Source organism: Ictidomys tridecemlineatus, chromosome 7, assembly GCF_052094955.1.
Source record: "Ictidomys tridecemlineatus isolate mIctTri1 chromosome 7, mIctTri1.hap1, whole genome shotgun sequence".
Lineage (NCBI taxonomy): Eukaryota > Metazoa > Chordata > Mammalia > Rodentia > Sciuridae > Ictidomys > Ictidomys tridecemlineatus.
In genome coordinates, this window is record NC_135483.1 from 88,689,277 (window position 1) to 88,714,999 (window position 25,723).

At 34.0% G+C, this 25,723-nt stretch overlaps 1 pseudogene; it reads left to right on the forward strand.

The window, feature by feature from the left end:
- Positions 1 to 5,300: 5,300 nt before the first annotated feature.
- On the forward strand, positions 5,301 to 5,940 carry LOC101964643 (ras-related protein Rab-6A pseudogene; annotated as a pseudogene).
- Positions 5,941 to 25,723: the final 19,783 nt, after the last annotated feature.

Here is a 25,723-nt window from a genome sequence, read left to right on the forward strand (position 1 = left end):
ATTTGTACACACTAAAGGTAATTTAAGGGAAAAAATAAAATTCTGTTATTAGATAGTTTCCATATCACTGGTTCTTTTGCTGTATAATTATAATTTATCTGTGTCCTACAGGAGCCACAGCATGGCAAAATTCATTCCTATTATATCTGTCCTGCTTCATACTATAAATAAAACTCCAAAGGTCATGTTTCAAATGTGGAGCCATCTGAGTAGGACATTTTCCAATGGCAGTGAATCTCATATGCTGATTAATATCATCTTCAGTGACATATAAAAAGCAACAACTTGATTTTTCCTCAGAAAGCTAGATTTTTATTGAATATAAAGGATTATCCTTTATTCTAAGATTGTCCTTCATACTTATTGATTATTTAAATTGAATTTTGCCCTTTCTTTTAATGAAACATTCATGACCAGGTACTGTGAATCTGTACCCTTATAATGTGAAATACTTGAGACAACATATGTTTCAGAATTTAGGTTCATTTTGGATTCTGGAAAGGTAATAAAGTCCATGTATCCTATATTACATAACAGCCACAGCAGGGTCTGAGAGGACACTCTCTAATCAATTACAGTAATGTTTCTGCAGTGAAACATAAGAATATTTATTCTACATGATAGAATAAGCCTGTGAATAGCCTCATGTCAGTTTAGGTCAGGCTTTATTGCCAGACGAGGAGGGTTAGTTGAGATGTTGATGACAAATGAGTTACAGGCAGGAATAAAAAGGTATGTTTTATTTTCAAATGTTTGGATTTTGAAATTGTTGTTGAGAGGTTGCCTTTTAAAATGTTCTTACTTTGAAAAATTAAGTTGGCTACCCTGTACAGGACCCCAAGATGTTTTTTTTTTTTTGAAATTTCACTGGTCCACAAAATCTGAAAGCATAGAAAACACTCCTTGAAAGCTATTGAAGTGAGTGTAACTATACTTTTATATTCATCCCTAGCCAATAATAATGTCCCTTCCCATTTTGTTTGCAAGAAAATACATCATCAGTTATAATCTTTGAATGTTGCAAGATTCCCAAACATGCTTTTTTAATTGAAATAATCAAATTTATCTTGTGGCAATTTTCAGAGATTAGGGCAAGATAAGTTGCAGTCTAAACCCATCTACAATGTCAAATGATGGGTTAGGATTTTCCTAAAGGAATGGGTTCTAACCAGAAAGGTCTTCTTGGTTGTATTTGTTTGGGTTAAATAGAATTGTGAACATAAGACTTGAGGTTGGTCTGTGTTGGGTAAGGGCACAAATATCTATGTGAATTTAGGTTAACTTTGGCATTTGTAGTTTATGTGCCTATTCATCAAATGGAGCTAATAGTTCCCACCCAACAAGTACAAAATGAGTTAGCAGTCATGAAAGTACTTGGATGAGGAGGACACTTTAACATATCAAATGGCTGTTTTGAGAAATAATTTATATAGTATGAAGCAACAAAATAAAAATAACACAGATATACAATTCTTATCCTCGCAAATTTGTCCAGAAAGTAGACTTCGTACTTTATCCTAGGTTGACTATAATTAACTATTGCTTAAAAACTCTATTTTTCTTAGCCATTGTGTCAGTTATTTATAGAGTTCTAAATTTAAAATCTACTAAAATCTAAATTTAAAACCTACTACACAGGTACTTTATCCTAGCTAGGCTATAATTAACTCTTTCTTAAAAACTATATTTTTCTTAGCCATTGCATCAGTTATTTATAGTATTCTAAATTTAAAATCACCTTTTTGCCTGCTTTGTGAAATGTACCTGCCTGATCTCAATTTCCTTCTTGGGAAGGTAGAGATAAAAAAGATAATAAATTAATTAAATCAAGTACCTTAAAGTGCACCATGTAAAATAAGGTGACATTACTTGTGTTTGTTAAATGTTTTTTCTCTTCTATATGTTTAAATTTTTTAAAATATTTACTTTTTAGTTGTAGTTAAACACAATACCTTTATTTTATTTATTTACTTATATGTGGTGCTGAGGATTGGACCCAGGGCCCTGCAATGCTAGGCGGATGCTGTACCAGTGAGCCACAACCCCAGCCCTAAATTTTAAATTATATATAAAACCATTTCAGAAATCTGTCCTGTAGACTAAAATAAAACTTAGGTATTTTAACAACAAAACTACACTAGAACACTATACATGACAGCCCTTTTATGAATGGCATTGAACTGGCAGAAGACAGTTGGACATACTGTTACATACTGAGTGTTCATTAAATATAACCTGGATAGATGAAAAGTAGGGAGGAAAGAAAAGAGAGAGAGAGATGCTAGCCTTTGGGCTTAGGTTCCTTATATCTCTTCTCCATATTATGGCTACCATTCTTAAATGAAATGCAAAAACTAATTCCTTACAAAATCTATAGCATGGGAACTAAGCATAAATGGATTTGAAAGATCTCTGGGGAAACATGAAAATTTTCTAAAATTATCATGGTGGATATTGGCACAACTCAGTAAATTTACTAAAAAACATTGAATTGTATACTTTTCCAGGTGAATTTTATGATATATGTTATAATCCAAGAAATCTATTTTTTAAAATTCAAATTACATTTTATTTTTAAAGCTTTGAGGTTCTTTCAGAGATACATATAACTTAATAAAACATATTTACATATAAATATATGTAACTATCAAATGAGGCCGAATGTGCTGGTGCTAAAGTAAGGGAATAAAACAGGATACAGCAGACCCAACAACTGGAGCTTAATCCAGAAGATTCATGAATTCCAAGGCAAGCCAGGTGATTTTGCAGGATCTAAGCTGCCATTTCATAAATGGCTGTGACATAAATGGATCTGATACTAGGCAATTTACATATATTATCAAATTTAACTTTACATTTTTTTTTTGTACCAGGTGATTAAACCTAGGAGTGCTTAAACACTTAGCCACATCCCCAACTCTTTTAAGATACTTTATTTACGGAGATAGTCTCATTAAGTTGCTAAGGGCCTCATTAATTTGCTGAGACTGTCTTTGAACTCAAGATCTTCATGCCTAGGCCTCTTGAGCCCCAAGGATTACAGGTGTGCACCACCGCACCTCACTATGTATATTATTAAATTATTTTAATATGTCGTGGATTGATTTTCAAAATACTTTGAGAACAGGTTTATATTCATATGTTTTGTTCTTTAATTGAAACTCACCCCTGTTAGTTGTGTGAGCCAGTGACGGTAAAGTCTTCAGATAGAAAATTGTTTTATATACAGTTTCTTAGGCATATCCTATTTTTGTATACAATGATGGACACTTGCACTTGGAAACACCATTAAATATGTTTTACCTCAGAATTAGGATAAATAGAAGGATGATATGATAATCTCCATATTAAAAAAGGAAAATGATTTGTTCACCAATTAATTGGGTTTAAAATATTCTAGGGATTGACATACTTGTTTGCATATAGGAATAAATATAGCATACTGTTTAAATTGGAGATTATTACTCTTCAAATCCAAAGTATCCTATGAAATCACAGGATGAGTGCATCACCCAGTGGAAGATGTTGCTAAGTGCAAGTGATTGTGAGCCCTCCCTATGGTACTTGTCTTTCCAGCTGGGATTCTATAAGATGCTCCCCAAAGACACTTAACTTTTCTCTTGGGAAGTTAAGAGGAATAGATCTTCATATTTATTTCCAATTTTTATGAGGAGTCCATACTTTTTCCATTTGAAGAAGAGGTGGAAACTTCCTCTTTCTTTGGCAATAAAATGGGTGAGGATAGCTTATGCAGCTTTAAAAAAATAGCCCCTCTCATATCAGCATTTTCTGAAGTGTGGTATACATATTACTAGAAGTAGACAAACACACATAATTTAAATTTGCTTCTTATTTTGATGCTTATTAGAAAAGAGAATGCCTTGGTTGTACCATACTTATCATTATATAAATGTTATTGGTGAAGTTAAGACTAGAGCAGGTGTCAGCACCCTATCCAGACCAAGTGATGAATTACTGACGCAGTGCTCAGGTATGCCTGAAAAAGTGTTGCTACATTTAACATATATATATATATATATATATATATCTATATCTATATATATATATATATATATATATATCTTTTGTTGTATATAACTTTATTTTATTTATTTTTCTATGTGGTGCCTCACACATGCCAGGAAACCACTAAGCCACTGAGACACAACCCAAGCCCTGTTACTGCATTTTTATAGGGTACAGAAAATCTTATTTTCATAAAATGGTAATAATTAAATATACAACATTTACACACAATTGTGAACTGGAATCAAACCTGTGCTCTGTTTTTTCTTCCTATTTTATTGTTCAAGTCAACATGAATCAATAGGTAAAAATGGAATTTTTTAAATATAAAGGGATAATCTGTGAGCGAAATGTTAATACAAGGGAATGATTGTGATGAAATCAATTATGTATCTTTAGATATTGAGACCAAATTTAGTAATTGCTTGGATCATCTACTACTATTATAGAGTGACCAGCTGTAAAGAAAACTATTATCCCACAAATATGATAAAAACATATTTGAAGTTTGTTTTTTTCATAAGCATATTTAGAATGAACCTATTACCTTGTATGCCATAAGTTTAGGGACATGCATTTGGTGATTCTTTTTTAACCACAAGTGTTATTTTGAAACAAACACATAAAAAAATGCTACACACAAAAAATATATAAAAAAGATTCCTCAAAAATTTCAACATAGAATTAATCATATAATCTGGATATTCCACTCCTAGATACATACCAAAACAATTGAAAATTGATAATGAAACAAATCTACACCTATGTAGAACTGTGTACAGGGTAGCACTATTCACAAGAGCCAAAGGGTAGACAGGGGAGAATGGGGATCAGTTTTCTCTTAGGGTGGTGAATATTTTTTGTAACAAGATAGAAGGCATGGACAGGTTTGGCTGCTGCAGCTGCAGCTGTGGGAGTCGGGGCGCTGTGTGTGAAAGGTCCCAGATGCATCTGCGGTTCTAGCCCCGCCACCCTCAGCCTCTCCCACCCTAGTCTCCGGCTGGGTTCTGAGGGAAAGAGAAGGCGCTAGCCTTGGGAGCCCCTTGAACACCCCTGGCAGCCTCCGACACCGCCCTCCTTCCCTTCACTGAGGCTGGCCTCCTGGGGGCTAGGCTACTCTGCGGGAAGGTGGCTGTGTGCTATGGAGATCCTGCTGCCCTTCAGCCTTGCTCCTTTGCCCCGCCCTGCAGGGGCCCGCCCATCTGCTCGCCTTCTTCATCAGCTGGTTGGAGCAACGTGGATCTGGGAGGTCTCTGGGCTGAGGATGTGGCAGCTCCTCCGGCTCCATCTTGTCCGTGGGTGGAGACTTCGGGAATCTGCTGAGGAAATTCAAGCTGGTGTTCCTAGGAGAGCAGAGCGTTGGGAAAACGTCCCTGATCACCAGATTCATGAATGACAGTTTTGACAACACTTATCAGGCAACAATTGGCATTGACTTTTTATCAAAAATCATGTACTTGGAGGATACAGCAGTATGATTGCAGTTATGGGACACAGCAGGTCAAGAGCGGTTCAGGAGATTGATTTCTAGCTACATTCGTGACTCCACTGTGGCAGTTGTTGTTTATGATATGACAAAAGTTCACTCATTCCAGCAAATACAAAATGGATTGCTGATGTCAGAACAGAAAGAGGAAGTGATGTTATCACTATGCTAGTAGGAAATAAAACAGATCTTGCTGATAAGAGGCAAGTTTCAATTGAAGAAGGAGAGAGGAAAGCCAAAGAGCTGAATGTTATGTTCATTGAAACCAGAGCAAAAGCAGGATACAATGTAAAGCAGCTCTTCCGACGTGTCCAGCGGCTTTGCCTGGGATGGAAAGCACACAGGACAGAAGCAGAGAAGATATGTTTGATATTAAACTGGAAAAGCCTCAAGAGCATCCAGTCAGTGAAGGAAGCTGTTCCTGCTAATCCCTCATGGCATCTTCAAACCTTCTCCAGAAGCTCACTGCTTTGGCTTCTTTACTCTCATTGATTGCAGTGTGAATATCGGTTTGAACCTTTTCCCTTTAGTAATAACGTATTGCAATTCATCATTGCTGCCTATATCGTGGACATGATCCATTAGCTTCACATGCACAAAAAAGTCAGTGTCTTCATTGTTTATATTTTACAAAGAACCAAAAGATTCCAGCATATTCCAGTGATGACCTTAAATATCAGATACATTTGCTTAACATTTTTCTTTTTTTAATGTTATGATAATGTACTTTAAAATGATGGAAATCTAAACAATATGAGCATGGCTTGGTTAAGCAGCAATATGTTCTCAGCAGCATTTACCCTACCTACTTGATCTTTCCCTGCTTTTCTTACCTTTCTCTTATCTGCATTCCCTATTCTCATCCTCTCACAAAACAAACAGGAGGTGGCAATGCAGCAAACCCATTGGAATTGTCCTTCAGTTTTACAAATAGCCACTTGCTTTAGGCCAAGATGTCCAAAATTATTCTTGAGCACTGATATAAATTACTTAGACCTTCTTAGAGGTCAAAACATGGTGGACAATGCTTAAATGAGGAAAGGGTTCAGGTATATCCTCAAAATAAATCCTAATGAACATACTGAGTACTTATAAGTAGATGAGCACAAAATTTATTTCTGACCAAGACAAATGAGTTATTCACATGTACTTTATTAGACTCTGGGAGAAAAAAAATAACCTAGTGCTTCAGAACAAGTTTTTAATGTTTAATTATTCATCATAAAATCAGTTCCAATTAACTCTTTGTCCCAAGTTTTTAAAATTGTTGATATAGCTATTGTTTGTTTTAAAACAAAAAACTATACCACCACCCTTTTAAGCAACAGATTTTGCTTGTATTTTCTTTCTTTTAAAAAATGCTATGCAGGCAAGGCATTGTGAAAATCAAATTCCTTTAAGAAACAGTGGAAGTATTTAAATTTGATGACTTGATCAAAACTATGACAAATAGAGATAATGATATCTAAAGCTTACCCACAAAACCCTCACAGAATAGCAAATACCCTACTCTGATAATTTTAAGTCAAAATTAAAATGGAAATAATTTTTTGTAAGCTCCTAGAGGTAGAAAAGAACATTGAAAAGGGAAAGGAGAGAATGGAAATAAAAGTCAATATTATGCAGATTTATGCTTTATTTTTTAGCGTTTTTTTAAAAATGTTGGGTCTTTCAAGCTGGTTTTGCTTTTTATTAGATCTGTATTGTTTGGTTAATTAACTAGTGATTTAGTTTTATATTTAAGCTACAATTAATCTTTTTTTCTTTGGTGATATTTATTTCTTTGACTTTTTTTTAGATTTGAATTTTTAGATATTTTGGTGAGTCATTTAGAGCTTCATCACCATGGCAATATGCATTTTTCTTAAAACACTGCAACCAAATATACTAGGAGTGCACCCTTTTAATCTTTACTAGTTACTGTGAGATTGCTGTGTAAGTTAATAAACACATATGTAAATACATTGTTTGCAGGGAGAAAATTTCTGAGCTAAAGCTCATGAAAAGCCTGCTGAATTTATGTTGTAAGCATTACTTAACACAGTATAAAGAAGAAAATACAACAAAAATAACTTCATACTTCCTTGTCTCCTCATTGCTACAAAACCCTTAACTCAGAAAACCTTGCTCCCCTCTATTCCTCTTCCACCTTCACTTCTCATTTATTTTCACCTTGTAATATTCAGAGAGAACTTGGATTATGGATCTGAATAGAGAAATGTTTTCAGGTGATCATTAGCCCACATACCTGTAACTTATACTCAAATATGAGACAGAGTTGTAAAGTGCCTTTATAATAGAATGTTATTGCTAAAAGCAAAAAAAAAAAAAAAAAGATAGAAGGCATGATTCCATAACATTCTGAATGCACTACATGCCCTGAATTTGAATTATTCATTTTAAAACCATACATTTTATGTCATGAGAATTTTACCTCAATTAAAAAAATGCAAAGATAGATAGCTATCCTGTAGTGTGGTATGTTTAATAAATAGAATGATATTAGGGTATGTATAAGCATTACTTGATTTAGAAATTACATATCTATTTTATGGTTTTCTTTTTATGGTAAATTATATTAATTTTCTACTTTTAGGAATACAAATTTTACTTTTAAGATAAAATTTAAGTCTAAAAGGATTAATATAAAAGAAAGAAATAATAAAAGTACTACAGATGACAAATGAAGACAATTAAGAGATGAGTGAAAACAGTAGAAACTTCAAGAAATACTGTATTTTATGTTCAATCCAATTAATTTTTAATGAGAAAATATTGAGTACTAATTGTTGTTCATCAAAGTTGAACAAAATTTGTTTCTTGCCATCAGGAATTTCATCTAATAAAGATTATAAACCATATTCATAGATAATTTTAGGCAGAGGCTAAATGTGCCAAGTGCTCAGACAGACTGAGATCAAGATCAGGAACCTGTTTGGTTACCATTACCATTCAAGAAAATGAATGGAGAGAGAGAGAGAGAGAGAGAGAGAGAGAGAGAGAGAGAGAGAGAGAGAGAGAGAGGAACTAAAGCCAAAGATAGCAACTTAGTTTAGGCATTGTTAGTTGGTAGAAGGGGTATTGATGTGACACTATTTTAGAGAACAATTTGCCTTCAAAGTTAGAGATGAGGAGCTGCAGTAATTAACAAATGCACAAGCAGTGTATTTAAGTTCTATACACTGTATTACTTTCTGTCTGTACTTTTTCTCTCTCAGTAACCTGCAGTTATCTGGGTTCCCTGTCCTTGATGATAGTATGCTGAAGCACTTAAGAATGTGGGCTCTGAAGCTCAATTGCCTTGGTTCAAATTTCAGTTCCATTAGTTATATGTCATGTAAAGTTATATGACACTTGCTTTTACTATCTTAGTTTTCCAACTTGTAAAATGAGAATACTATTATTGTCTACATTACAAATTTGCAGTAAGGATTAAGTCAAATGATTAAGTGGATAAAGCATTTTTTATTATTATTATGGTGCTGGGAATCAGATCCAAGGCCTGGTGTATAAGAGGTAAATGCTTCAACACTGAGCTACACCCCAGCATTGACAAAGTGCTTTTAACATTGATTTGAACTTAGTAAGTGATGAATAAATGATAGTCATTATTATTATTATTGGTCTATTAGTCTTGTACAGTCTACCTCCTAAAAATATTTTTGAATGTCCCCGAATCCCACTGCCTTAGTTTAAGACCTTATGTAGTCACAGTTGCTATTTTATCCTAACTACTTGCTTCATCCCATCCAAATTCAGAGGGCTAATGACTTCTTGATACACTTTTGCTTAGTCTCATATATTCAACTCAGGTTACATCTTTTGAAACTTTCCCCAATCCTGTACTACCCTAGTCCAGTTAGAGCTATTCACCGGCATTTATGTCACCTTGAGAATACCCCAATTATAGCACATTTCATGGTCCTGACTACTTGATGATCCTTAGGCTATGAAACCTTGAAAGCTGCTGGTACAAAGTATATACTTATTGAATGCTTAAGTAGATGAATGGATGATTTCTGCCTGCGGACTGCTGGCTCACAATCTATACTTAGAAAGTTAAGGTGAACACACTGAAGAATAAATAACTATGAACATTGTGTGGTAAGTGCTGTAAGAGTTCAGGGAAAAAGGAGTATTTGGTGAGTATTGGAGTAATCTAATTAGGTCTCAAAAAGGTAGAGCTTGATTTGGAATTGAAGAAAAATTAAAACTTGTGTGAAAAGAAGGGCAACCACAATCTGTGTAAGGGAGATATTTTATGAGTTCAATGGATGGTGACATAAAAAACATGTAACATTTGCAAAACAGAAGACACCAGTCTAACTAGGATGTTTGGGTAGGAGTTATATGTTGAAAATGACAAGTAGTTCCCATAAACAGTGTGTGTTCTAAGGATATATTTTCAAATTATTAGAACTTTAGAGATTATATACATTATAATGAGATTTCTGAGCCAGCCCAAGATACTGTAATTAACCTACTTAAGTAATAAAAGTGGCCTAGGACAGCACTGGTCTGAGCTCTGGGGCCTGTAGAAGCAGAGGGTCAGAAAAGTTGTGGTGGATTTGGGACAAGAAGATAAAGTGATAGAGGAAGTCAAGCTTTGTCTTTAGCCTATGGCCCTCTCTACACCACTTTTTACATGTCAGTTTCTTGGTTCTACAGCTAAGTTTCTCTATCATATCCCAAGACATCTGTGCTTCTAACTACCTTGAAAAAAGCAGTAGAGTTGAGGGTGCTGGGTCTCATCTCCAGCCTTTCCCACTCCCTCAGGGTAACAGCTCTTTGCTATTTAAAGAGAGTTGATTGAATTCATTCAGGACAATGTGTCAATGACTGATAGCTACCTCATTCTGGCAACTGTATTTCCTATAATTTTAACACCCTACTCCTTAGCTCAGCTCAAATGAACTTGTAATTGCTGGAATTTTTGACAGTACTACAGACCAATAATGGGGTGGGATAAGGGTTGAAGAAAGAGAGTTCCCCTGTGTAAGATATTTTCATAAGGGAAACCTTGGCTAAAAGATTTTCATAGTTCCATTTCTTCTTCACCTCCCTCCCTCAAGTTGTTCTTGTGCATTCTTCTCCACAGAGTTGCAAGTTGTGTAGTTTTTTTTCATATATTCATGGCAGTTCTTGGTAAGTATTGTTATTCATTTGTGCACAAATCTGGGACAGCCTGTAATGGAAAATAGGGTTCATTACAAAGGCAAGAGATATGGTTAAGGGGCCCTTGAAAGTGGAGCATACAAAATACATCTACACAATTAAACAGAGAAGGTTTTTGAGTAGAATATTGAGATGATGAAAGCAATAAAGAAAGCACAATTAATTCTAAATTTTGGATTATAAATGATGAATCTTGACTTGTAATGATTAATACAAAATCTTATTTGTACCTGCTGTTTTTCATTTTACTTTTTTATTAAAATTGTTAATGTCTAGTTCCCTAGTCATCTGACTTTTCCCTGTGGCTCCTGATCAGATTTCCTATAAGATTAAAGCTCTTTGAGGCTTTTGTGTTCTTGTATTCCCAAGACTACTTTATAAGACAACATTTTTCTTTTTAGTAAAAGTCTCCAGCCCTTTCAACTGTCCCCCCCAGAACACAACAGAGATAGAAGTTAATTATCTGCGTCCGTTAGCCCACACAGCTGCAGGAGATTCTGCCCTCCTCCCCAACCTATGCATGGTAAACCATATTGCACATAGACTTTTTCCCCTGTTGTTTTCTTCTTTATAATGTTCACTATGTTAATACCTTTGATGTTTCTACCCTCCCAGTCTGCAGAAAGGAAGAGGCAAGGTAGTGGGAGAGATAGACATTTCAGACACTTTCTTAAGCCTAAATTATAATGCTGTAATTGGAACAGGATTCATAGGCTTTAATCAAATATATATATTTTCCTACATATTGAAAGTTAAAGAGTCTTGTTAATATTAGATGCTGGGGCATCACATTTGTATACTTTACTCTTGAAAGCTTGCCATACCATTTGTGATACTGGGTATTGGTGATGGGCAGTGACTTGCTTGGTGGAATTTGCTATTTTGTTTTCTTGTTCCATCTAATGGAGCAGTTATTGTCAAAATTGGATTTTGTGGTTTAGTCTTTAATCATCACAGGTTGCAGCCATAATTCAATGAGATCTAATAATCCAAACAGTACACTTTCATCTTTTTCAATTTCCAGTCTGTATAAATGACTAGTTTTAGGTGATACTATTTTATTGTGTATTATTCACTGGTCTAGCTGGTGAAAAACCAATGAAATGCATTTTTTACTTTCTAGCATTAACAATACTATTTTGACTTAGAAAACTAATTACTGACATTTCCCTTTCTTGTCTGAGCTAAGTATTTCCCTTGCTCAGTTCAGTTCAGCAGTCACTTATTGAACAAGCCACACACACCCTACATCCATTGATCATAAAGTTGTTGTGTATCTGTTATGCTGGGCACCCTGCCAGGCACACACAGGGCTCTATCAGGCAAACATCAAGTGGAACCATTTAAGAATACTGTTTGTAATTTTAATATTTTATTTATTTTTAATGATTCATATCTTAGTTTTATAAATTAAGAATTTCTTTTAAATTTTCATCAGAAAAGTGAGCATAGGCATGGAGAAAGAAATAACCTCTCTCTGCTGCCTAGATTTCACCAAAATTGCCTCCTATTGGGTTATTATGTGATAGACACTGAGGTAGGTATCATATCAAGATGGGATTTAATTCATGAACCTATCTTGTGACAAAACGGGGAAACCCTGAAATAGCAATGTCCCCAAACCTACAAGATTAGAAAATCCTCATGCTTCTAACATTAAAGAAATTGGCGGGGCTGGGGATGTGGCTCAAGTGGTAGCGCGCTCGCCTGGCATGCGTGCGACCCAGGTTCGATCCTCAGCACCACATACCAACAAAGATGTTGTGTCTGCCGAGAACTAAAAAATAAATATTAAAAATTCTCTCTCTCTCTCTCTCTCTCCTCTCACTCTCTCTTAAAAAAAAAAAGAAATTGGCATGCCCACATTTTACCTGTGTTTTGTTTTTTGTTAGAGTTTATTTTATGTTCATTTAAAGTGATTAATGCTTAAGTAATTACTGATGTGAAAGCATAAAAGTATAGCTAAGACATTGCATTAGAAAACTTTAATGTTTAACATGGGATTTTTAAAAATTCTACTTATCTAAAACCTGATTTCTTATGTGTAATAGCTTAAAATCTGATGATTGATGGTGGTGATGGATTGTATATGGAATTGTCTCCTATGGTATTTTTGATGAATTTGAAACATTTGGAATTAACATATTGGTCAGAAAATGAATCTTTCAATCAAGACTTTTATACTGTAGTTGTATGTCAATATTAATAAGTTTGATGTTGCATTTTTTCACTTCTGTCATTCGAGTTCTGAAGTATAAGTTCAAATTCCTGTAGATTATACTTTGAGCAGTTATTTATCTGAGAGGATGAAAAATATTCTATTTGTTATTATTTTAGAAATGTATATTAAGTAAAAAATACTGAAATGCATTGAGAAGTCTATCCAAAATTTTTTAGAATTTTCCAAAATCTTGTTAATTTCATAAAATGTAATTTTAAAAACAAACTTTAGGAGATAAAACAAAACATTCATTTAAAGTAGTATTCACAAACCTTTTCTTTTGGTGGAAGAAGGAGTCAAGGAAAGCTGGATATTTTTAAAAAACAAAATTAGTGCAATAAAATCTTTTGAGTAAAAAAAGAATATATATTTTAACTGTGAGTGTTCACTTTAAAATATTTTCCAGTAAGAAAGATGCAGAACTTTTTCCTGCTTTAGGTTAATTGTGTTGTAAAAGTCTGGTGAGTTGCCATTATTAACTTAGTTTTTCTTTTATGTTAGATTCAGAAACACAGTGACATCTGTCAGGTTCTTTGAAAGGCTTTCAGCTGCTGAGGAAGTGTGTTTATCTTTCAGTCCAAAAGAAATGATTCCTTGAGAACCACTGAAAAAATGAGGATATTTCAGAATCATTTTCAGATTATTTTTTATATTCCTTTTTGATGCTATAAGTTATTTTATCTGTTATAGGTGTTAAGCACTTTTTTTGAAATAAAAATTTAGACTATATTTGGAAAAAAATACCCAGCTATATCTGATTTTTAAAAGCTGTTTTATCAAAAGCATAAATGAAAAGAGGTGACAGGTTAATGGAGGTAAACAAATTAGTTGAGCTGTCTCACATTATTTGAGAAAATAGCAAATGCTTGAGGACTTTATGAATCATGGCTGGTGAGAAATCGCCAAGATTTACCAGAAGCAACTTTATCATAAACAAACTTTATTAAAATCAGCAGATTCCAATTAATAAAGGTTATAAATGTTTCTAGTATTCATACTGTTCAAAAGATTCCAATCACAGCTCAAATTGCAGCTGATTTGTCAGTTTTTAGGGATGGTTGAATATATGCCCATATTTTATTAATTAATACTAGCCACAAGCCAATATACAACTTAATATAAAATATTTTAAGTGAATCACTTTCTTACTTTTAATTATTTACCTCTTTGATCTAATGATATGAGTGAACTGATTTAGAAGATAGAATCCAGAAAATACCACAGGTTTTACAATGTAAAATATTGATCATTGGTGGTACACATAGGTAGAATGGAAAAATATGTTAGAAGACCTGATGGGAGGCTAAACTATTTTGACTCACATCAATATATATATATATATATATATATATATATATTTAAGTTTGCCTAACTTAGTTTTCCTTACAAAAGAATTAATATTTATTTTTAAGTACATATACACCAAGAGAAAATATTACATATAGGGAACACTTGCTTAGGGAATTTAAATCAGGTCTTTTTTTAAAAAAATCGTGTAGTTTTTGATTATTTTAGATCATAGTTCATTGCCTCACTTTACATATAAAAACATCCTATTTAATATGTTCTCATCAGTATTTCTTTATATTACATAAACCTCCTACATGCAAAATTGATATTAAGATTAACATAAAATTTAAATATGAAAACTAAGTTAGATTACTTACTCAAGTAGTGTATTTGCTCTCACAACTGATGGGCTGCCAAACATAGGTTAAATCAATTTAGTTGCCTAAACTTCTTGCATTGTAATGGAATAAATTCTGACTGCTTGAAAAATTGTGATCTACTAGAAATGTACCTGTAAAATCATTTTTAAACATTAAATATTTTGAATATAGGATTCATCACAGTTGATATAAATAATTTTGTATGTACATTGTATGGCATCAGTGTTGATTTTTAATGTTTATCATTATCTTCTGTAACTTGTCTAAAACACATTATGAGATTTTCATTGAAGTATTGGGTACTTTCTCCAAGACTGAAATATAAACATGAGGTGTGTTTGAAAGTTGCAGAAATGTGTTGCATTAATTGAGCAAATGAAGAAAAATATAAAGACTCTTTGTGATCTTTTTCTAAACCTAGTGTAGGTGTGGCTTAGCTGTAGCTCTTTATTGATGCTATAGATAGGGTGGTTCTGCTATGCTAGTGAAAGTTAAAATACAAAACATTTCACTTACTGCACACCATGAAGAGAAAGGCTATTTTTTTCTTTGTGCATTTAAAGACCAGTTTGTTTTCTCTTTTTAACAACACGAGTGATACTTGAAATGTTTCAACAATTTTCAGACTTCTTGATGATCAACTATTTGTGGCGATTTTAAGGAAAATAGATTCTTTTAAAAAAATTTTGTTTACACTAATTTTAGTATTGATGATGGATGCAAGGGCAATGAAAACATTATAGAAGCAAATCATGTCTGGAATAAATGAGGAGAAATAAGTAGGAGATAGGTACCGAATTTCAACGTGCCTATCGTACAGCATAGAAAATGAAGTTTATGCCTAAACTTAATGGTATTCTTTTGAACAAGAAGGATAGAATGCCATCCTTCATGTTGGGCAGGGAAAAAATTATTGTTTAGATGTTTTTTATATCATATAAGGGTACACATATTCCTTTCCAAAAAGCAATAATTTGGTCCCAGAATACAGGATGAAATCTTAGTTTAAAATAAAATTATTTTGTTTCCACTTACACTGAAATTTTTTTTACTGGAATAACTTGCTATGATGAAGTTTCCTGTTATTTTTATTCATTTTTTCACATTTTTCATATGGTAAGACAAGAAAATACCCAATTTGCATTGAGAGTGCTTCTTAAACTATTGATTGAGAAGTTAAAAAAATCCTTCAATAAGGGAAATATAAACAAAACCAGTTTAAAACATTAATTTATCTTGTATAACAGATATTCTCAATTTCATATGAGACATATTTATTCCCAATGTAAAAATGTGCTGGTTTAGCTTAGTTAAATATAATACTCTTTGTTGAGTGCAGCTGTAAAAGTGCTAAGCAACTTGCATGATGTTATACCAAAACTTTTTAAAGTAAGTCTTCTCCCTGTTTACATATAAGTACAATCCCTTTACTCTACTGATGTGTCTTCTATTTTAATGGTACTCCCCCAACACTTTTACTTTTTTTTGGGGGGGGGAGTATCAGGGATTGAAGCCAGAGGCACTTAAACCTTGAGCCACATCCTCAGACTTTTCTATTTTTTTTACTTTGAGACAGTGTCTTGCTGAGTTGCTTAGGGACTCGCTAAGTGGCTGGGGCTGGCTTTGAACTTATGATCATCTTGCCTCAGCTCCTGAGCTGCTGGGAATAAAGGCATGCACCACTCTTTCCAGGAAGTACATTTATTTTTGAATAATCACATCAATGCAGAAATGAGTAAAAACTAAGATGCTGGGCATTAAAACTTTGGTATTTCTTTGCTTTCTTCAGATGTAGGTTGCTTTGTGATAATTTGTATGATCCAAATCTTTTTTTAAGTTAATAAGTAGTAGTGCCACATTTTTAATAAAATCATAGAATTTTTTTTCTTAATAAAATTTGATGTAAAAAATAGAAGTATTCAAAATTATTCCATTGACATCAGAACTTTCAAAAGTACAAAAGTGAGTGCATAATATAAGTTGGTCAGTGTTAATTGTATTGAACAACTGAAGGATTCAGCTGAGTGTTGTGGCACACACACTATCCTAGTTACTCAGGAGGCTGTCACAGGAGGATCAGAAGTTTAAGGCCTACCTCAGAAACTTAGTGAGTTCCTGTGTCAAAATAAAGATGGATGGTGGTGATAGGATTGTAGCTCAATGATAGAGTGCCCCTCAGTTCACTCTCCATTACTGAAAAAAGAAAAATTGAAGGAATCTATGTTTCCATCTTAAAACATTTTCAGTTTGTTTAAAACGGTTCAAAATCAGATAAAATATTTAGGCTGCTATGTACATTACAATAGCAAAGTTATGGAACCAGCACAGGTGCCCATAAACCTAAGAATGGATAAAAATATGTGGTATATATAAACAGTAGAATTCTACTCAGCCATAAAGAATAATGAAATTATGGCATTTGTTGGCAAATTAATGGAACTGGAGAACATCAGGCTAAGCAAAATAAGCCAGACTCAGAAAGTCAAGTGTTGAATATTTTCTTTTATGAAAAAGCTAGAGATAGGGAAAAAGGATTTCAAAAACAAAAATAGAAGGGAAACTAATAGATGAAGTTGCTTGAGAGCGAGGGAGAAGGAGAATGTATGGGGGCATACTAGTGAACAAAATCTACCAAATTATGCTTGATTTATGTAAATGTACCACAGTGAATCCTGCATGTATATATAAAGTTAATACATTATATGTGCAATATATATATATATATATATATATATATGTGTGTGTGTGTGTGTGTATATATGTACAAATATATACATATATATTGCATTTAAATAATAATTATAGAAGGGATATTAGTAGGGGAAAACAAGCAAATCAGGGGTACTTAGGAATGATAATGATCAAATTATGAAAGTATGAAATTGGCAGAATAAATCCCACTATTATGCCTAAGTATAATGCACCAATAAATAATTTAAAAGAAACAAAGGCCACTATAAAATAATAGTTTACAACCTGAATGTTCCCTCACATCTCTAGAAATGGCACAGATTGTTGCAAACACTTTAAAAGTCTTCATATGTGTCAGTTTAAAAATAGATTTATTTTAATTTGAAAAGGAAAGAAATTCAATAACCTTAAAAATATTTACCTAATTCTATAACAGTGGCAAACAATTATATGGTTGTTGGCCCTTCAACACTTGGTCTTTTGCAGATGAGTCGGGACAATATTAAAATTTGGGTTGTGACTCAGTTAATGTTGAATGAAATAGGAGCTGTAAAATAACAAGTGATGAGCAAGTATGCTACTATTTCTGAGCTTTTAAACCTGATTCACCAGGAAGTGACTCTAGCCTGAAAAGTAGCATTTCTCAACTTGGAGTTGAATGTAGGAAAGTTCTTAACTCAGATCGATTTTTCTACCTCTCTAGAAACTGTTTCTTATCATGGGAATGTCAAGGGCTTGATTGCAATTGCAAAAAGTTAAAATACTGTATTTTTGAGTACCAAAAGTGTAAGAACCAAACGTGAGGAGAATGATGGATGAGGTGGCAAGCTGAGTCTAGGGTATGTGGATAGTTGTGCAAAACTAATGCTTATGCTATCCCTCTGACTCTTCCCTTGCTTCTTCTTTCCCATATTTAAATCTCTCACTGCAGGTGTTTCAAAAATTTTAAATGATTCTTATTCATGATTTTCAAGGTTCCTTGTATTATCTTCTATTTTAATTTTTCATTTTTCTGGTTTCAAAAATATAGAGTGTTTCACCAATCAATGAGATGAGAACTTGAAATCTTAAAAAGAGCATAATTATCTTTTTAAGAGCTCTTTGAATCCAAGAGCTCAAAGGCACCTTAGAAATCACTCTTTTGGTTGTACTTTGAAATGCCTAATCACTTTTTCCTTCACCTAGGTACATTTTTATTTGATGATTCAACCCAATCTTAGTTTATATTTCATTTTTTAAAAAATACCATTTCATCAACTGTATTACAAGTTAATGTTAAAGATCAGTTTACTGTAAGATTCAAATATATCTCTCTTTATAGATATGATCACATCAGAACTTTCTTGTTTCTATGGCGAAGCATGTTCCAAATTAATAGTCTGATGTAGCTAAAGATAAAAGTATTGAAAATGAAAATTTTTGAATTCTATGGACGAAATAGGTTGCTAATAGATGATTCAGTAGATAATTCCTTAGCATCACCGGGATGAATCAATTTTTCATTTATTATGAACATTTTTTCCTTCAAGGGATGTATACCTAATCATTTCTGAATGATTCACAGCTAAACAGAAATATGGGGAACTGGAACCAAAATTTTTGTCTTCAGTAGATCAGAGACCTGTCTTGTTAACATATTTTTCATAGATATTTTGCTGAAGTATATAAATAGATGCAATTAAATGCTGCCATTTTTTTAATTATCATAAATTTTGTCTTTCTTTCATATAAGTATAGTTGCAGTTTATTTTGGGGGAGGGAAGTTAAATCAGCCTTTATTAGAATGTTGTAGCAGTTGTATTTGGAAAAGGTGGTCTTACAGAATAAGGATTTTAAGTTAAAGTCCCTAAATGCATCAGTAGGAAAATGGGCTGGAGAAGAACTAGGAATAGCGGTGCCCAGTCTTCTTGCAGACACACAGATGTGCATGTATGTGGGATTCCCTCACATGGGCACAGGGGTGGCTCAGTGTGTGGTAGACACAGAATGGCTTATACCTTTTCTCATAGAATCATTTTTTAAGGAGAAGGGCAAGAAATAAAAATAAAATAAAACTAAAAGCAGACCTGATCCTTTAAAAAAAATTCTGTAGATTATAAAGGGGAATAGTGAGAGAAAAGAAGTCTGAAAGCAGACCCTGACAGCAACCCCCAGCTTTAAGGAAAGGCTCTAACTAAACACAAGTGGAAATCCTTAAGTCTGGGGGAAAGCAGCTGGCCACCCATCTGGACACACTTGTGCTCGCTCACTGACAGGTGCACCTGCCAGGGTGGCTTGAGATTGTGTCCATCAAAAATATAGGAAAAGAAAAGGAAAAAAATAATAAAATAAACCACAACAACAATAACAACAAAAACCTCACAGCAGCCCTCTCTCCCAACTTCCTGCTCAGGTCCTGGATGCAGCTGCCAGTTGATTCTCTCCTCCCTGATTTGAGGGCAGCGCACCACTTCAGGAATTGCTGGGTCTCTGACTGGATCTGGTTGCATTTGTTCTTCTGCTACGTGTGGGAAGTTTGGGGGTCTCGAGCAGCAACGGAGGCTTTCAGCTGAAGCAAGAACCATGTTGGCTATCTCTGTATCCATCAGTCATCTGGGTTGGGCCCGCCATCTCTGCTGGGGGACTGCGGCACCATCAGTGAACCATATTCCAGGGTATGGGCCTAGTGGGACTACCCTATGCATGACAGGGACCCCTGGACCTGCGCAGTTTACTTTAAATTCCTATCATCATGAGGTGATTAGGAAAGCGCGGGCGCGCGCGCGCACACACACACACACACACACACACACACACACACTTCAACCTATAGGTTGCCATCAGGGGAGGCAGTGGAAGACTGGGAACCTAAGATGGGGAAAAGCAAAAAAGAAAATGAAATGCCTCCAGAAGCCCTGGGAGCCAGCCTCGCCTGAGTGTGTCACAATGTCCAAGATGAACTCACTGAGTGTGGGGCAGAGGGAGGGGGCCAGAAGCACAGCCAGCCCCCAAGGTCCACTTTTATGCTGGTGTCTGGTAAACTAAAGGCAAAGAAAGAAAGGAAGAAAGCCCATGGAAAGGTCCCTCAATTATGATCCTTGTCCACCATGAAGCAGCACCCCTCTCCCCAGCTGCGATGAGGCTCTGCAACCTCATGGACTGAGATCTTGCTTCAGTAGCAGCATGGCCATCACTTGCTTGCAGAGGGCAATGTAGTGTGTCCTTTTAGATTTCATGTCAGTGTGTGAGGTTCCTATATCCACTGGCCCATCGCTCACCAGTCTATCACCTCTGCCTATTGTGGTGGCCTCTGCTGCGCTCAGCAATCCTTGGGATGGACCTGCTCCTGGGTCAGGTGTCACTCTTGTATCTCCATCAGAGTTTAAGTCTGCAGCTGAGGATCATCTCTCCAGTTACATTTTCTTAGCCTCCACATCATCCTCTCTAGGGTCCGGTTCACGGGCTCATTTCTGATTTAGAGTTCGGCATGCTTCCTCAGTCATTCTTAATGGGGCCGCGGATCCTCTGGGCAATGCTCCGGTTTGCGGAGCTGAGGGGCCAGGCGGAGGGGCCAGGGGCGCCAGGCCATGAGTATTCGCTATGCCAGTGGGGCCGCCTGGGGCCCGCGGCGTTGCTCCACGGGTCTGCCCACTTGCCTGCGTCACCCGCCCACGCCGCTGGCCAGATCAGCACTTTATTTTTTGAATAGTGGATATTATTTGATTGCTGAGACAGACTTACATATAGCCTAATCCAGAAGAAAATAATCCTTTAATATTATAGTAAGAAAAAATATGTGACTTTAAAAAATTTAGTGTTTATATGCTAAATATGAACTGATACCCTTATGGACTGGGAACAAAATTTGCAATTAATTGTTATTATTGTTTATATGAATTATACAACATGATATTTGTTGATAGATTATGTTATTTTATTATATCAGTTAATCTTTTGGAAAGTAATTATTTATTTGATGCTGATCTCTTAGCAAGTATCCTGACTGCTGTTTTTTTTTTCTTGTTTCTTAATGCAATTCCTAGCATATAGCAGCTAATGAATGAATGTTGAATGTATGAGTGAATTTAGAGAGGCTAGTTTTTAAGTCTGTAGCAGTGTTTATATCTATTCATTTAATAATGTTGGGTTTCATATATATATATATATATATATATATATATCACAATATTACTGAAGTGTAATATTTTAGGGTATCTCTCTTATTAAAGAATGGATACAAAATTTAGATTCTATTCATTGTTGATGATAAATATTCAGATGCAAGCACAGACTGGAAGTAGTTTCATTAGAAATAGTTTGGCAGTCACAAAAATACTTAGTTATGGTGCACCAAATTGTAATTTGATAAAGAAAATAATGTTATAATCTGCTGGAAGGTTGCAATTACTCTTAAAATTAGGAGTTATTTGAGTGATTTTCACATCTTTTATCAAAACAGAGAAAACTATTTGAGACAAATTTATATCTTGAAGCTAGTATGCTTGCACTTAAAGGATAGTGTGTTTGATGTGAGGAATTTGATAAAAAGAATGGCTGACTAGGAGAAAAAGAAACCTGACTAGGGTTTAGAAGAAATATATTTAAAATTAGTACTCAAAAAATCATCCACATTTACTTATGTTTGAAGTTTTTATACTTAAAGCGCTTCAATGTAGTTAAATTATAAGATTAGCAGATATTAGATTTACATGAAATGAATTTTCTACTAAAAATGTTTAAATAAAATCGTTTTTCCACATTACTTGGTTAGCAATAGACAAAAAGTCATAGCTGTGAATATATATAAGCAATGTACTTTAAAGGAAAAAATATTATGTTGAAATATTAATTTATATTTTTGTTTATTCTCTAATTTTATTTTGAATCATTTGTTGGAATGTGGAATCAGTCAAAGAGAGCTTGGTGAAAAAACTTTAAATATAAGAGTGTAGGATTTGATTGTTTTTTAGAGAGTAGTGAGTCATTGCATAGTTTTGAGAAAGGGAATGATTTACAATCAATCATTTTATAGTCAAAGCTACAAATATAATCATAATATATAAAGCTATGCCATAATGTTTATGAAATTTGTAATCATAACCAAATCCAAGAAACTTTTAGTAGAGACTAGAAGTATGGTAGAGGCAGTGAAGAGGAGGTGAAGGGTAAAAACATTCTAGAGAGATGTAGTACTTAAAAGATAAAGCCATCTGCAGTGGTTTACTCCTGTAATTCCAGTGACTTTGGAGGCTGAGGTTGGAGGGTTGCAGGTTCAAAGCCAGCCTCAGCAACTTATTGAGGCCCTAAGCACCTCAGTGAGACTCTGTCTCTAAACAAAATACAAAAAAATGGCCTGGGGATGTGGCTCAGTGGTTAAGTGCCCCCAAGTTCAATCTGCAATTTTAAAAAAAGTTGATTAGACATGAGAGATGAGGAAGAAGCAGTGGTCAAAGATGACAAGTATTTTGATGATAACAATTTTCTTTTAGAATCCAAAATATTTCGTCTGGAGTTGCAGCTCAGTGGTGAAATGTTTGCTTCACAGCATGAGAGACTGGATTTGATGCTCAGCAACACATAAAAATAAATAAATAAATAAATAAATAAGTATTATGTCCATTTACAACTAAAATTATTTTTTAAAAATCCAAAATATTCTTTGTATGTCTCTCTTGAATGTATGACATCAGATACATTTGAGATTCCTAAAATTTCTTTTGACTAACCAAGCTTCCAGAATGGTCATTAAGAAATATGTAGTGAAATGCATTCCCCTGTACATTATCTTGAGTCTATGAAAAGACTGTATTTTGAAGATTTAAAAATGATTATAACTTCAAGAAATAGCTCATGGAGACGAGTGCAGTAGACTTTGGAATAACATCTTCCAACTAGCTGGGCAGACTTTTAACACCTCAACTCCCTGCTATTCTCAATTTCTGGTTGACTCTTGACTTCCTTTGTCTGCTTCTTATCTCCAATCTGAGAGTCAGAAATAATAATTCAGGTGTGAAACAATTGTTTAAATGTCTATATTGAAGGAAGAAATAAATGCTTCTATCTCAAACAAATTAAGGTTATACTTAATTATTTCACAATTAATAGGATGCTTTTTCAAAACACATACTCATACAACCCAAAATGCTCCAATTATTTTTATTTAAAATTTCCAATTAAATCAAGAATTTGAATGTTTGATAAATATGGTAATATTTCATCAAATGATATGGTCTGTATAAATGATGTCATTTCTACCTAATAAACCAGAGCCCATGGTATTTCTTTAAAAAATCTTACTCTCAAACAAATAAACTCCCCAGTGATTTATAATTTGCATCTCTCTTCCACCCCATACACCAGTCTGGCTTCCAGGGAAACATTAAACATTTTATTAAGAAATTTTAATTGTTTTAATGCATGGCACAAAAATAATTTGCCCAACTAACTCCTTCCTTAGAATTAATGCACTATGGACAAAGACTTATAAAAGAGTTTTTAAAAAACAGTTTTCATTATTCACTTAACACAATTTACTGTGGCTAGAATATGAAATTACTTGTGATCTAGAAGTTAGCACTGTAGTAATCTTCATTAAAATAGTTTCTAAGGAGTGTAGTAAAATGGTCTGGAAGGCATTTTAGGAGAAAAATCCAATACCATTTCTAGGATTAAAAACTGCATCTATAAAATTGAAATATGATCATTGTTTTTTAATAGATGAGTGGACTATAAGTGATAGTATGGATTTTTGCATTTCCTAACAAATAGCTTAAGGCCAGCAATATATATGTTTCTTTCTGGAGAGAATAGTACAGAAAGATAATTTCACATTTATAACAAAGATTTTAAGAAAAAATACCCTTTAATGTAATGTAATGTAATGTACCTTTAATTGTAAGACAGATATAAAAAAAGGAGAAAAATGACAACTTAGAATCTTTGCTTCCATAAGACCCCATATGTGAGGTGAACTTGAGAGAACTATCCTAAGTGGAATTCCCAAACTTATGAGGTTGAGAGCCTGTCTTCCATTTTTTATATTATTCATCCTTGTTTTAAACAATACTGGCAGTTGTATTAAAAACATATGATTGATACTGAAATTTTTATATTCATTGATATAATTAGAGATGATGCTAAGTTTGAAGGCTGTGATTTCTGATATTTATTGTGGGCTTTGAATACATAAATTCAGTGGGACTCCTAGAGCTGCAAATTATGTTTATTAAAAAATGGAATGCAATTGTTATTATGTTGTAAGACTTACTTTTTTGTTTATGTGGATGTATGTTTACTTTAAGAGAGAAATAAACATTCCCTTAAGACCTGGTCATGAATTATTGACTTTGTGAAGTTGAATATAACTGGGAAATTCAGAAAAGGACAGGATTTTCTTTATCTTTTTAAAAGTACTTTATTAATCCTTTTCCTTTTCCCAAATGGATTTGTCCCAGTGATTTCTAATTGTTTTGGGGTGTAGGAAATCTGCCTTTATAATAAACATTAAAATTGGATAACTTGGATGTTTGAATTTTTTAAAAACTGAAATTTTAGGCAGGTGAAACTCAATTGGTTTATAACATGACTTTCAGTTTAAACACACCATGGCACAATAGTGACATTTCAGAATTGGTAAGCTACAGATAATGGGAGTAAAATGACACATTGATTAACATATCATCTGGAAGCAGAACTCCTTTAGAAAAAGTTGGCCTGGGTGTAGGAGGGATTTAAATGCCTGTTCCAGTTTCTTCATTCTGAGATTGAAGAAGGCAAGCGATTGCTGTAGTTATAGTCACACTTCTCAATGGGCAGACATGCTGTTAGCAGTAGGGTGGAGAATTGTGGTAGAAGGTTTATGTGCAGCCAGAGGATTGTAACCATTTCCTCTGCGCATTGTGAGAGGGACTGTTGACAACAATGGAAGCACATGCTTTCTCTCAACCTACATCATATCATCATCTTCCCACATAGAGGCATCTCTAATTTCAATGAATATAAAAATTCTTTAGTATCAAATCAGCCATATGTTTTTAATATAACACATACAACACCCAATATTTTTAAAACAAAACACTGTTGCTTGTACACTTTCTTATTTTATGTGGCTTCTTAAGGACAAGAAAAGCTTTGAGATTTTGGTTTTTTGTTTGTTTGTTTTTTTGATTACATAGTCAATATAGAAACAATATTCAGCAATTAATTTTTTCTTATTTGCTTATTCCTACTTAAGGAAATAGAGTGAATTCTTACATATCTTTTTAATTTTTTTTAAATTTTTTATTTCTATTTCCCTACCTACCATCCATCTATCCACTTATTCATCCATCCACTTACCAATCTGTCCATCTGCTTGTCTACATATCTTGTTTCCATCAGAATAGTCCAAAAAATATTAATAGTGAAAAAATAATAGATAAATCAGTCTTCCTAAATAGAAGAATTATGTGGGGGCTGGGACTGTGGCTCATCGGT